This window comes from Pinus tabuliformis, chromosome 7, assembly GCF_031772625.1.
Source record: "Pinus tabuliformis cultivar Carrire ecotype Pingquan chromosome 7, CPIR1, whole genome shotgun sequence".
In the NCBI taxonomy this organism is placed as follows: Eukaryota; Viridiplantae; Streptophyta; class Pinopsida; order Pinales; family Pinaceae; genus Pinus; species Pinus tabuliformis.
Window position 1 is genome coordinate 515,230,858 of NC_142293.1, and position 15,554 is coordinate 515,246,411.

At 35.2% G+C, this 15,554-nt stretch overlaps 1 long non-coding RNA gene across 1 annotated transcript; it reads right to left on the reverse strand.

Annotated features, from left to right (window-relative positions):
- Positions 1–688: 688 nt before the first annotated feature.
- Positions 689–4,564, reverse strand: LOC149248329 (uncharacterized). The gene is made up of 2 exons (XR_016266663.1): positions 2,323–4,564; positions 689–2,034 (listed from the first exon to the last, which is right to left on the reverse strand). It is a non-coding gene; the product is annotated as an uncharacterized LOC149248329 (long non-coding RNA).
- Positions 4,565–15,554: the final 10,990 nt, after the last annotated feature.

Sequence of the window (15,554 nt, forward strand, 5' to 3'; positions counted from 1 at the left end):
TCCCTTACTGACCAAGAGCCAAATAATTATGCAACAAGGAAATTAGGCTAGTATGCACTCTATCACCACACAAGTATCTCCTCATAAACATTATAAGATCACATCCTTGATCGACATACAGGTTTTACCCAATTAGTTTTCACAATCTACAGTGTTAACATTCAACATTCTATACATCAAGATGGAATTCTAAGCTCAATTGTGTCATGACTTCGCTTAATGTTGATGAATTCGTCTTTCTGCCCATACAATCCAAAACCCTCTCTGTAGCACAACAAACTATTAAATTCTAGATAAAAACCGTTTGAACCATCAAGTCCAGCTTTTAACTACCAACCCTCTGCAACGACTTCACAATTGCTTTATTCAGAGAGCTGGAACACTCTCAACGTGTTGGTACAACAACAACTCACAACAACTATCTATGCAATTTCTTCTCTTCTCATACACACACTTCTCACGACATCATTCTATATCGGATTTCATTAACCCAACAACCATATAACAGGCAATACATTCCATACATTTCAACACACAACTCCTAATCATACTCTGTCTTCAAGGGATCAGTAAGAGATCCAACAACCAACATCATACATTGTGCAATTTTCACCACAACACTTATTAACCAAATCACATTATATGTAATCCTTGTTCGATCCACTTTTGATCTCAATGCAAGATAGGCTCAGAGTGCAACAAAATAGATTTGAATTGTAGTCACTCATTCCACAGAGAAGAGCTCTATACGAAATCGTATGAATGCAGTTTGTCCTTAGAACCATATAAGAGCTAAATTACAGATGCAGGGTTTTTAGAACTCTCAAAGATGAAGGTGCAAATATTGTTAAATCCACTGGTAAGAATTCCTCAACCTGCAAAGAACACAACAATGATGAGAAAATGAAATTGCAAAAATAAATTGAGACTAATTATCAAATGCAAAAGAAGAGGGGAATGGAGCAAATCAAAGGTCTGATTCCCTCAAAGAAAAACACTGCAACCCCATTTGCAAATGGTAAGGCCTTCGGACATTTCAATGCGCAAAAAACTGAACCCTTCTTTTTCCAGCTCATAATTCAGAAAAATACTCAACTTCTTCCATTTTAATACACAAAATCTTCCATTTTAATACACAAAATCAAGACATATAACAGATGAAAACGATATAGCCCTAACCTGTTGATTCGAAATTCACGAGTCTTCCAGATCGATGGTAGTCTTCCACTGAAATTATAAGTTCAAATCAATGTTTGAGGCATTAAATCTTCGACATACAGGTTTTACCCAATTAGTTTTCACAATCTACAGTGTTAACATTCAACATTCTATACATCAAGATGGAATTCTAAGCTCAATTGTGTCATGACTTCGCTTAATGTTGATGAATTCGTCTTTCTGCCCATACAATCCAAAACCCTCTCTGTAGCACAACAAACTATTAAATTCTAGATAAAAACCGTTTGAACCATCAAGTCCAGCTTTTAACTACCAACCCTCTGCAACGACTTCACAATTGCTTTATTCAGAGAGCTGGAACACTCTCAACGTGTTGGTACAACAACAACTCACAACAACTATCTATGCAATTTCTTCTCTTCTCATACACACACTTCTCACGATATCATTCTATATCGGATTTCATTAACCCAACAACCATATAACAGGCAATACATTCCATACATTTCAACACACAACTCCTAATCATACTCTGTCTTCAAGGGATCAGTAAGAGATCCAACAACCAACATCATACATTGTGCAATTTTCACCACAACACTTATTAACCAAATCACATTATATGTAATCCTTGTTCGATCCACTTTTGATCTCAATGCAAGATAGGCTCAGAGTGCAACAAAATAGATTTGAATTGTAGTCACTCATTCCACAGAGAAGAGCTCTATACGAAATCGTATGAATGCAGTTTGTCCTTAGAACCATATAAGAGCTAAATTACAGATGCGGGGTTTTTAGAACTCTCAAAGATGAAGGTGCAAATATTGTTAAATCCACTGGTAAGAATTCCTCAACCTGCAAAGAACACAACAATGATGAGAAAATGAAATTGCAAAAATAAATTGAGAGTAATTATCAAATGCCAAAGAAGAGGGGAATGGAGCAAATCAAAGGTCTGATTCCCTCAAAGAAAAACACTGCAACCCCATTTGCAAATGGTAAGGCCCGCAAAAAACTGAACCCTTCTTTTTCCAGCTCATAATTCAGAAAAATACTCAACTTCTTCCATTTTAATACACAAAATCTTCCATTTTAATACACAAAATCAAGACATATAACAGATGAAAACGATATAGCCCTAACCTGTTGATTCGAAATCCACGAGTCTTCCAGATCGATGGTAGTCTTCCACTGAAATTATAAGTTCAAATCAATGTTTGAGGCATTAAATCTTCTACATAAACTCACAAACAAACCACACAAAAAGTTGAAATGTGAAGGATCTAAGATTTTTACCTTTCAGAGGACATTTTCACTTCAGGAACCTCTCATTAAACTTGAATTTATGCAAAATAGAACAGCTTGTAAAACCTTAACCGATACCAAATTTGACAATCAAACAAGCATTAAAAACAACCAGAAAACATACCAAAGTTCATGTTCATCTTCGCATCAACGCCACAATCGTGCATATCAGTAAGAGCTATAGGGATGTCCTTATTGTAGGCAGCACAGAGATTACATTGAAAATACAAATTCTATCGTTGTAAAAAATGCTCCAAAACCATAAAAGAGAAACAGAAGCCGCGTGAGAGTCTACAAAAATAACTGGAAGTCGTTACCATCGCTAATAAAACCGCTGTCATCAGTAACCCTCTTCAAAGCAGAAAAATCGAAGTCTACCCTCTTCCGGGACCTTAGAGGTTTGCTTTTGCTTTTCATAGATATATATGGTTGTTCATGAAAACAAGATCAAAAGGAAGTCTTAAACGACAAAGTAAGAGGGACTTTGGAAACCCTCCTTATAACATTAAGAGATTTTTGTAAGCTCTCCAACATATCGAGCATAAAAAATCTGCAACAAAAGGTCTAGGGCTTCATCAATGATCAATGCTTCAAAGTTATAAACGACTCTATGTAGAAGAATTATAAAAGAGCTAAATTACAGATGCAGGGTTTTTGGAACTATCAAAGATGAAGATGCAAATATTGATGAAGATGCAAATATTGTTAAAGCCACTGGTAAGAATTCCTCAACCTGCAAAGAACACAACAATGATGAGAAAATGAAATTGCAAAAATAAATTAAGAGTAATTATCAAATGCCAAAGAAGAGGGAAATGGAGCAAATCAAAGGTCTGATTCCCTCAAAGAAAAACGCTGCAACCCCATTTGCAAATGGTAAGGCCTTCGGACATTTCAATGCGCAAAAAACCGAACCCTTCTTTTTCCAGCTCATAATTCAGAAAAATACTCAACTTCTTCCATTTTAATACACAAAATCTTTTAACACACAAAATCAAGCACGATATAGCCATAACCTGTTGATTCGAAATCCATGAGTCTTCCAGATCGATAGTAGTCTTCCACTGAAATTATTGTTCGATAAATCCACCCATGCAACTTGGTTATTTCCCAATAGATCCTCCGCCATGCCATGTATTGCAACCCTGCAAATAGGTTAGATTGGCGATACACTGTAGGATACCATACCACGGCGGTATACATCCATGTATTGCAGGTGTTATTTCGAACAATAATTTCAGTGGTAGAATACCATCCGGAAGAGGAGCAACCAAAAAGGAAAGACATTATTCGCTCACAGAACATACAAACCAAAAAGGAAAGACATTATTCGCTCACAGAACATACAAACATGAAGCAACCATTACTTTCTTTTACAAGTTCAGTGTCCTTCAAACCAAGTCCAGTGTCCTTCAAACCCTAAGTTGTGTTCCTCGCTATAGGGTTTGTGTTCCTCGCTACCTAGATATCTGCCAATAAAATATAAACAAGAATCCTAATTCGAATAGTCACTCTTAAGTGGGCTTCAGATCGTCAAACACCATGACCAAATCCCGCCACTATTAACAGGCGAAACTCGATCATTATGCTGAGGACTTTCAATCTCAAAAGACTTTTCTTCTTCTTGGCATCCCCGCGCGCCCAAAAACCACCGCTTCCCCATTCTTGAGAGCCAGAGTAGGCGGTAACCCGCCCAAGCGCCTACAGCGACAATTTCCTCTGCAAAATACCTTCGAAGCTGAGACATACAGAGTTGGAGTTGTCTCCGACGGCAGTGGTAGGCGGAGAAAATCGCGAACAAATCTCCGAACGCAGAACAGGCAGGCGGAGAAAACCGTGAACAAATCTCCGAACGCAAAACAGGCAAAGCAGAAAATGGACAGATATGGTTGAAGAAAACAGGGAGTGAAAACCGCCAACAAATCTCCCAACGCAGAACAGGCAGAGCAGAAAACAGACAAAACAGACAGATATGGTTGAAGAAGAAAACAGGTAGTTCCCCGAAATCGCTGAGGAGAAACATAAATTGCACGACAGATGTGAAGAATTTGCCCACTGAATGTGCACGCGAGCTGTCAAGCTCAGAAGCAAAAGCACGACGAAAAGGCTCACTCAAAGGAAGGCCTATCAGCCTAATTAGTTCCTACCAAAACAAGACTATAGAATGATTTTATTACGTTTAACTTTTTATTATTAATTAAACCAAAATTTAAATTTTTACTCAACATCTCCCCATATTAAAATCTATATTTCTTTTAACCTTTTATTATTATTTATTTAAACTAACATATAAATATTTAAATATTTACGCTACACATCTCTTCTTATACTAAAATCTCACACTAACAAAATAATGAGTAAATTTCATTTATAATTAAAACCAGAAAAAGGTAATGCCAAAAAGATAGAACAAGCACTCATGAAAACACTCATAAAAATATACTCGTGGGTTTTCATGTAACATTAGTGTCCTCAAAATCTCAAATTTAAAGAACATTCTTGAATGGTTCTTTTAAAAACCTATACGCCAACCATGGCAAGATATTTCCATCATTATCCAATATTTCAGAATTAAAGCTTCAAGTAAGACATAAAAAACCATCACTTAATAATCCAACCAGATAAAAAACCATCACTTAAGACATATGTGTTTTATAAGTTTAATATATGGAAGATTTTTCAATGGGTTTTTAAAATAAAATTATTATAAAAATTGTTAAAATATTTTTAATTATTTAAGGTTATTTAATAATAAGAGTTAAAGTTATTATAATAATATGCTTAATATGAATTTATTAAGATGTTCATAAATATTAAATTTGAGCATGAGAATAATATTTATTCTTCTTAATTATTTAAACTAAAATTAATTAACAAATTTCTAAATACTTATTATTAATCAATTTAAGAGAATAATATTTATTCTTTTCAATCATTTAAACTAATAAATTTAATAAAATAATATTTATTCTTTCCAATCATTTAAACTAATAAATTTTAAAAAATAATATTTATTCCTCCTCATTATTTAAACTAAAATTAATTGACAAATTTCTAGATACTTATTATCAATAAATTTAAATAAAATATATTTTGTCAAAATTAGAATTTGAATATATTTTAGAATTTGTCTTTGTATCTTTTTATGGTTGCTATGTGGTGAACATGATGATGTGAATTGGGCCAGCGTTGCAGGGTGGGTGAATATGATTTGAAAACTAATCACCCCATACGCTATAGTAAAATTTTAATATATTGTTTTATAAGTATTATGACAATGAGGTAATTGTAGTATGTTTAAATTGTTCACATTATTATGTTCACAAAGTGGTGAACAAGATAATGTGGAGCAGGTCTTTATTGTGGGTGAATTTGATTAGAAATCTAATCGCTTTATATATTATAATATATTTTTTAATATTATTTTATTATAATATATTTTTTAATATTATTTTATAAGTATTATTACATTTAATGGTAGTATGTTTAAAATGTTTTTTTAAGGGGATAAAGTTTATTATAATTTAGTTATTAATTTGTAAATAGGATAATTTCATTCATTATTATTCTAATTCACCATAGTTATTAAAAAAGAGCCATTCAATTTGAAATGACATGTTAGTGGTCCATAAAAGAGTAGATTTCCACTTCCACCAAATATCTCTAGGTCTTAAAGTATTTGCTTATTTTTTTAAAATAAGATGAGCTCTTAGCCAATTAAACATAATTTTAGGTCACTTCAAAGGCCATTATTTAAATAAATTATCCAGGAGCATAATTAAAGCTACATTAATTCAATTTAATATGTAATGTAGCCTAAAGCAATCCACATCCATCGATTTTAGTTAGAAGATAGAGGATGAAATGAGGACGTTGTGATTCCACCTTACTATTATAGTGTTGCAACATCACCTTGCTACGATAATGTTATGAGTCCATCATTACCACGACAATGCCACAACTTTCTTTTGCTACAATCGTATTACGACTCCACCATTGTTGCAACAGTGCTATGAATCCACCCTGTTGCAACAGTGTTGCAACTCCACCATTGCTGCAGTAGTGTTACGACTCCGCTGTTTCCACGATAGTGCTACAACTCCACCATTTTCTTGACTCAGCCATTACTGTTATAGTGATGTAAATATGACATTACGTTGATAGTGTTACGATAATGCGTTGACTCTGCCATTGCTATTATAGCACACAAACTATGCTTTAACAATATGGTTCATACTTTGATAGAAACCCATGAGTCTTAAGGGACTTTGGTAGAAAATTTGGTGGGCCACGTATACAAGGAAATGATGCTTAGTTTAGGAACTAGACAATGAAATCAATCTGTATTGACTATTTATTATGTGAAGGAATAATGATTGTATTGAGAAACTAACGAGGAAGTTGAACTGTTGTGATTAGTTTAATTTCCCAACCATCATTTAAGAGAAAGGAATCGATAGAGATGAAGAGGCAAGGGAAAGAGAGCTAGAAAAAAGAGGGCATAAGAGTTCGTGAAGCTGGAAAGGAACAGAGGAACATAGGGAAGACAAACAACTAGGTGCAACTGGTGGTGAAATAGATGGTGTATGTGCAGAGTCATAGCGTAGAGTAGAAATATACATAGATTGGTGAATAAATTTGATGTGTATGTGAAATGTAAATGAAAATTTAGATGTTCTCACTTGTGTTGTTTCCTGTAATTTCTCAATTCCTAATTGTATGTGGTAGTCTTTAAATTCTCATAGCACTAGCATACAAGTAGTTGTGTGCTCTGTCAGAAGACACCAACTTCATGTGGTGGTTGTGTACAATATTATAAGATCCCCGATGTCAATATGATATAAATATCTATTTTAAAATGAAAAAAGAAAAGAAAAGAAACATACCTTTTTAAGAAAAATATCAAATACTAATTGCTTTGAAATTTAAAAAACATATTTTACAATTAACTTAAAAGATATATTTTACAATTAAGAGTGAAAAAGTATAATGTATAATTAAGAGTGAAAAATATTTTAATGTTTATTGTATAAATGATTGTGCAAACTACTATTAGCTTTAGCTTATAAAAAATTAGGGAAAAAAGATCAATAAATAATTGAATTATTTTAACATTTATTATTATTATTATTATTATTTATTGTGATAAAAAAGATCGAAGAAAAGATTACATAAATCTCATTGATTTTTATGACTTAACAAGTTACACACACACACACTTTCAAAATGAAATTTAATGTGGGCATTACATTATATTTTAAGAAAACAAATATGTGATTTTATATCTTTATAATACGATAAAGATGTTAATTGGATTTATCTTGGGTGGTTGGGAGGAATGATTATTATCCTCTCCACCCATATTCAATTCCTAGAAATGACATGATGAGCTTTATTGTAATGTCTTTGAGCCTTGTTGTTGATTTTAACTAGTCCCTCAAGGACCAAAATATGTTTTTAAAAATTAATTCTTCTAGGTGTTTCTCTGTGAGATCTTCTATGCTGCATGGGTTATGCCTTCATTAGAGAATTTTTGGGGTCTATAATGGACCTCCTAAGGAATATTATAAAATAATAGTGAAAATAATAAAATAAGATTAGATTACATCATCAAATTTTAGAGGGAAAAAACAAAAAACTATTTTTTCAACTTGTATTTTCAACTTATCTCCCTACATTTTTACTCAAATTTTGAGCAAGGGTACTAATTGAATGCAGAATTTAATTCCTTACCCAAGGAGTACCCATGTTGTATACTTTCGATGGACCTTTCTACACAAAAAATGAAAGAACATGATTGCCATCACATTTTTTTGTGTATTTCTCAGTTTTTGTGTAGCAGGGTCCATCAAAAGTATGCAACATGGGTACTCCTTGGATGAGGAATTAAATTTCACATCCAACGAGTGTTATCGCTCAAAATTTGAGTAAAACTATAGGAAGATATGTTGAAAATACAAGTTGAAAAAGTAGTTTTTTAATTTTTTTAATTTTTTAATCTTTTTACTTTTTTACTCCAAAAATGGTGAATCATCCCCCATGGTTGGCATCATCTTCTTGAATCCTATTGGTTCTTATAAAGTTGATTTTGGTGTACATTTTTGTTTTAAGGCCCATTTTAGACCTCAAAATTTCTCTAATATGAATTCTCTTTTCTTGTTGTATTTCCCTCTTTACAATGTCTCTTTCCCCAGTCTTTGAGTGTCTCTCCCTTCTTCTTCTATTGCAACAAAGGTGAGACAATGGGCTCATTCCAGGCGCGGTAATGGAGGTTGAGGCTCATGGATGGGTTCTCAAGTTCGCCAATGGGATTAGGCCTTGGCTTAACTCTACAGGGGACAAATCCTACATGGCATAAGAGACCAATTGCATGAGGGAATAAGAGACTAGTTGCATGAGGTGGATTTTGACATGATTGGGGAGTGTTATTGTATGTTTGATTCTAAGGTCCTAGATGTAGTGGAAACTTGGATGTTGGATGTGAGGCATGCCCATAAATAACATAACCAATGCATGTATGGTATAGACCTTTTCTGGCAGATGAAGGAAATCTCGGGCTATGTTCTATTGGACAAGAATGATGTCAAGGATGAAATACTCCTAGTATTGGATGATATGGATTTACAACTAAAAGAGATGGACAACATGTTAGTGCATATAGAAGAGAACTTGTCGCGAAGCCCTAGAATAAGTAGCCACATCCCTAAGGAGCATGTGCCAACTGTTATCACCCAAAAATTCTCTAAACTTGGACAGTTTACATTTGTTCCTAAGTCATAGTGTTAGATAGGGGTTAAGTCATTTTTATGTTTCTAGAGTCTAAGTCATAGGGTTAGAGTCTCATTTCCATCATCAAATAAAGTTCAACAACCTTGTTTTACACTTTATGGGTCCCATATCATGTTTTGAAAGTCATGTGTTTAGCCATTTAAAAAAAAAATTAAACGCACTATGAAACTGTCTGGTCGTTTTCGTAGCGCAAAACCCTGAATTTACATTAGATGCGCTACGAAACTGTTGTAGGTGTTGTTTTGCTAAAAATTTCAAAGGGAAGAAACAGATGGTTTTTTGGAGGATGATGCTACTAGAGGGTGTGAAGAGATCACCAATGAAAATTTAAGACTCAAGGTAGGAAAAAGTAAAGGGTTAAAAGATATGTACAAAGGCAAAATTTTGCGCTATAAAACCAGCGGACAGTTTTGTAGCGCAACCAAATCAACCTTCTTTATGCTCCTTTAGGGGCTTGTTTTTTATTACAGGTGGAAGAGCAAGGTTCTAGGGATGATAGAACACATGTCACATGTCTTAAAGGGTCAATTTTGTTAGCAGAAGGATTCGAAGACAAGCATAAGGATGAAACCCTAAAAAGGAGGAACTCTGTCTCCTTGTTTTTAGCAGTCAACTTCCAAGGGGATTCCTGAGCAATTGAAAACTCATTTATGAAAAGTGAAAGAGGTTTTTATTCCTAACATATTTAACTACAAAAACGTATTTCAATTTCTTCAAATTCAGTATGAGGTGGGAGAAATTGATGGTTTAACTTGCGCTACGAAACTGCTGAGAGGAACTTTGTTTTCTGGTTTTAGCAGTCTTTTTCAAGATCAGTTTTTGGCCACATGCAAAAGTATTTTGGAATTCTGAAGGAGGTTTCTCTTCATAAAATATCCAGCTACAATAACCTATCTCACGTTTTTCATAAGTGTTACCAGTTGGGAGATACAAGGCTTTCTTTGAAGCCATATTTTCAGAAATCAGAATTTTCCAGTTTTATACATGATGTTCAAAGATAGTTTCTGGGCAGTAGGAGAGGTATTGCAAAAAACCAAGAGAGGTTTTTGTTCAAGAAAACATGGTTTCCAAAATTATCCTTCAGTTTATCAAAATACATTTTGGATAAGGAGATAAAAGCTCTGTCTCAACACCTATTTTTCAGGGTTGAAGAGGCAGATTGAAGATTTTGAAATTCAACTAACAAAGTCAAAAGGTCAGCTACAACAGAGATGAACAAAGCAGTGGAAGGGCACGGTTCTAGGGAAATGATAACACATTTCACTTGTCTCAAAAATTCAAAATTTCCAGCAAGATGGTTTGAAGATCATTAATAAAGGTAAAGTCATAATTGCAGAAAATAGATTTCCTGGTTTTTAGGGCAGTTAGGTCATGTAACAGCAGGGTTCATAACAAGGCTGGAGACATCACCAAATTCGACCTCATGGGGTTGCAGGTGGCAAAGGATTAATTGAAGAATAGATAAGGTTGTTAGAAGTATGTTTAGTAGTTTTAGTCCTACTTGAATTAGGACTCTTCAAAGACAATCAAGTTGTCATTTTCTAATTAATAAGCCTATTTTATCGTTAGAATAGGTGTCTAGGATAGGAATTTGAATTCCTCTGATGGTGGATCATAGAATCCAAGGTTTTAAAACTATATATGAAGCAAGAGGTCAAATTAGAAAGAGGTTGGAGACTTTTTGGCCCTGCTGCTGTTTTATGTGAAGGAATACAATCAATAATACAAAGAGGTTTTCTTGAAAAAAACTAAGTTTAGATAGGGTTTAATCCTTTCTTGATCTATATGTTATTTTAATTACTTGCAGTAGATCTTATTGTTAATACTCAGAATTCATAATCTAATGCTCTGACTTCCTTTAACAATAAGATGATTGTGTTTTATCTTTGAACCACCAGCACTAGATTACATTGCTATTATTCAAAATTCACAACCATGTGCTCTTATTTCTTTTAGTAATGGAATGATTGTGTTGAGAAGTAGATCTCATTGCTATTACTCAGAATTCATAATCTTATGCTCTGACTTCCTTTAGTAATGAGATGACTGTGTTTTTTCTGAATCTTGTGAGTAAACCACCTTTGAACCATCAGCAGTAGATTTCATTACTATTACTCAGAATTCATAACCCTATGCTCTGACTTCCTTTAGTAATGGAATGACTCTTTTGACCTATGTTATTGAGTGAATTGTCTTTGTTTAAGAACCTTATTTGTCTCAGCTTTCATGTCAAGAAACCTTGCCACTGAATTTATTGACTTGTTGACTCCATAGCCCAATGGTAGCAAGCCTTCATCTTTTCAACCTACAAACACACAAAACCAAGATAGAGTTAGCCATCTATATTATCATTAATCAATATCATTAACCCTTGAGAGAGCCCTCTCAGGCTGAGGAGGCTAAGCCTTAGCTAAAAGATTGGTTTGAAATAGTTACATTGAGATAGTTTGATCAACAGCCTATCAGGGTCCTATTTTGGTGATAACACCAATATAGCTCAATTCTTCCAATTCCTCTTAGTTTTCTTGATGCTTAAATATTTACAATCAATTTTTCTTAGCAATAGGCATGTTAAGGTTAAAATGCATTATACAAAAGTTTCCTTTGTATCCATTTGGAGAAAATAATTTGTTTGGACAATCATAATGTTTAGTTTGGTTTGTTTATTCTCAAAGACCAATAGTTTCTTATTTTGTTAGTGGCCTGGTTTGCAATGTAGTAGCCCATTCATAAACAAAGATTAAATATATATGTAACTTTCAGTTACTAATTTAAAACTTTAGCTCTTCCATCCTAAGATGTTTTAGGATTAGTCTAATAAACAATTTCACTATGAAGCTTGTGAGAGTTCATTCTTATTTTAATAATGTTGATTTTCTTCTTTAAGCTAGTTATAGCATAAAGATATTTTTGATCTTTTAATTTGGGGTTAATTATTGCTATATGTTTTATTAATTTTCTAGTACTCTCTATTTTTCATTGTATCACAATTCTCTTTAAATTTAGAGTGAGAGTATATTTACTAACGTGAACATTATGCATAATTCCCTCCTCTTTTAATATCCAATGGTTTAACCAAGAATTAACATCTTTACTTGAATTTAAAATAATATTATCAAGCCTCTTGCGCTTCATGTTTTTCGTATATATTAATATATAGAGAGAGTCAATTGGGTTTAGCCCACATATTTGGGAGGAATGATTATTATTCTCCCCACCTAATTTTAATAAATCTGATTACTTTTTTTTTTTGGGATCAAGTAAGAGTAGGACCTTCTATTAAGCTAGCCAAATATACATAATTTACATGAAGCCGTACCCACTCTATGAGAGTTCAACAACCAGCAAGGCAGGCAGAAATCAAACCACTCACCCAAAACCATGAGAAGCCAAAACAGGAAAAACAGGGGAGAAACTGCCAAACAATTAGGGCAAAAGAACATCTGGTAGTGTTGACGTGCACCAAATGAATCCTGAACTCCTTGGAAGACGAGTTCACCTACCCAGGGGCCACAAAAAGGCTCAAATGACCCGCCGAGGGTCCACAAGAGGTCCCACCGCAAACCACACTATAAACTTCCAAACAGACTTGATGAAAATTATAAGCATAACACTCTAACTTTTTCGCGTCCAACCAACTAACACAAACGAATCACCACTGTTGATCATCCAATTTAGATCCAACGACCTACGTGAATATCGGGAGGACGAGAAGCGCGAGAGTTAACTGCCTGATGAGGGCAGTTTTCTCTCACCTCTGCTGCAATGAGTCGCACGAAGAGTGGAATCGGGGGCCAACCGCAAAAAACCAGAAACCATTCGGACCCCGCTTGATATACCACTTGTGGTTTTGAAATGGTTATTTTACAGAAAAACAAACACGATCTTTTACCACGTGATGTCCGTCAGTCTAGTCCAGCAGGCAGTTCTTGAGCCAATCCAGTCCACCCAGATTCTCTGTCAAACACCAACTAAGCAATATGAAGATGGACGACCAAACTTGTGGTACTATCCGAGTCAGTCCTTTCAGCATTCAGTCAAAAGTACTCCGAGCTTTGGAAAACAACCAAACCAAAAAAGGTCAGATGACTTAGGGTTCTTCATCCTCCCGCCTGTCTCCTGAATCCCTTCGATCCATCCTGTTAGTCCATAGTTCCATATCTTGGGTTGCTTGACAGAGACAGTCCTCCCACAATTTGCCTATAGGTAACAAATCCCAAGCATACCTAGAATCCCTGTCCCTGTTGGTGACTCCTTCGTTCACCAACCAATCCGCTAACATGTTAGCTTTCCTTTTCACATGAACAAATCTGACAGTTTTAAGGGTTTGCAGGTGGGAGTAGATATGGTGAAAAACCTGCAAAAGCTTCCAATGCTTCGACACCTTATCTGGAGAGGTTCCATTGCATATTTTCTTGGCCGCTCTAATAATCAATTCCGAATCTGCTTCAATTATAACATTGTGTGAATTTGAGTCCACCAGGATTTCCAAGCATTGCTCTAATGCCATGAGCTCAACCATGTTATTAGTGGCCTTCCCCAAGTGACCATGGAAGATTTGCTTTATTTTCCCCTGATCATCTCTTATGGCACCCCCAAAGCCCGCTAATCTTGGGTTGCCCTTAGATGCTCCATCAATATTAACCTTTAAGAAACCATAAGGAGGGGGCTTCCAAATGTTAACACCTGTATTTAATAGGCTTACTTCCTTTATTATTCCCAGAGGACTGATGGACTGGAGACCCAAGTGAAGTATAATACACTCCTCTTGGGGCAGAGGAGGATCCTTAGGAAGAGTCCTCAACAAGCTTCTAACTATGTCTTTGAGCTGCCTTAGAATTTGGTCAATTATGTGTTGGGGCTTGCTTGTTTTGTTTTTGAAAATCCAACTATTGCACTCTTTCCAAACATTCCAGATGACAAAGCCTGGAACCAGAATCCAGGCTTTATTAATAATCTCATTCCCTAAGAAATTCTTCCTCCAGTTCTTCAAAGTGTTGGATATGCTGAGACTATCCCTATCAGTTTGTCTAAAGATTGAGGCCACCCAGTCCCACACCTTGGAAGTGAAAGGAAAGAGGTTGAGAAGGTGTTCAATCGTCTCCTCATGTGAGCCATAGAGGTAACATTTGAAAGGACTGATGAAGCCTTTATTTAGGAGATTATCCCAAGTTAAGATCTTCCTTTGATGCACTATCCAAATGAATAACTTTATTTTCATCCAGTGGGGGCTTTGCCATAGTTTCTTCCAGACTTGATCAGGATTCACAAAGTTAAATCCTGTAACTTCCTATTTAGCCTCTTTGAGGTTAAAGTTACCTTCGATATTCTTTCCCCATCTTAATTAGTCAGGCGAGGAGGAAACCAGAATCCTTCTGTGCTCTAGATCCTGGGTGAGAGTGTCTGCCTTGGCAATCAGAGGACTATCATCACTGTATCTTAGAACCTTCCAAATTCCTCCATTTTCCATTGTCCCTTCCTTGGTCCCAGAAATCTTTTACCAAAAACAAATCTTTGCTATCTGTGTCACTTTTGAGATCTGCTAATTCATCCATTTAAGAGTTGGGTTCCTATTGCCAGTTGTCCTCCCAAAATCGAGAAAGGTCCCCTGCTCAGATTTCCCAGAAACAGTGTTGCTGAACAATATTTTTATTTTCCCAGGCAAGGTTCCAAATATGTGAGCCCTTTATTTGCCCTGACATTCTAATGTGATACTTCTCCTGCCAATGCTTGTCATACTTTTGTCTCCAAAGCTTAGCCCTGGGGGCATTCGACTCCTTGATCCATCTCCACCAAAGCTTAGCTCCCGAAACTCTGTTGAGGGTCTCAGGATCATGAAGCCCCAAGCCGCCATGGCTTTTGGGCTTGCAGAGCTTGTCCCAGGCTACTAAAGCCCACTTCTTTTTCTCTTCCCCTCTGCCCCACAGAAAGTCCCTTTGTATACTTCTTATCTGCTGCTTAATGCCTTGAGGAGCAGGAAGAGCTGAAAACATGAAAATGGGAATGGCCTGCAGGACCGCCTGTGTGAGCACTCATCCTAAAATAAGATAATATTGTAAATAATCAAATAAACATTGAAAATTTTGGATGATGAATAATTGAATTCTCATCAATTAGACTTAATTCAAAATAAGCATGAAGAATGCTTAAATTCTCATGAATTTACATCACTTTCACCATTTTTTTTTATTGTGAACTATGAAGAGGATAGAACTTCTTAAGATGCAATCCTTTTATCAAGTTTTACACTTCAAAAATGTTTGCACTTTAAAATCCATTTA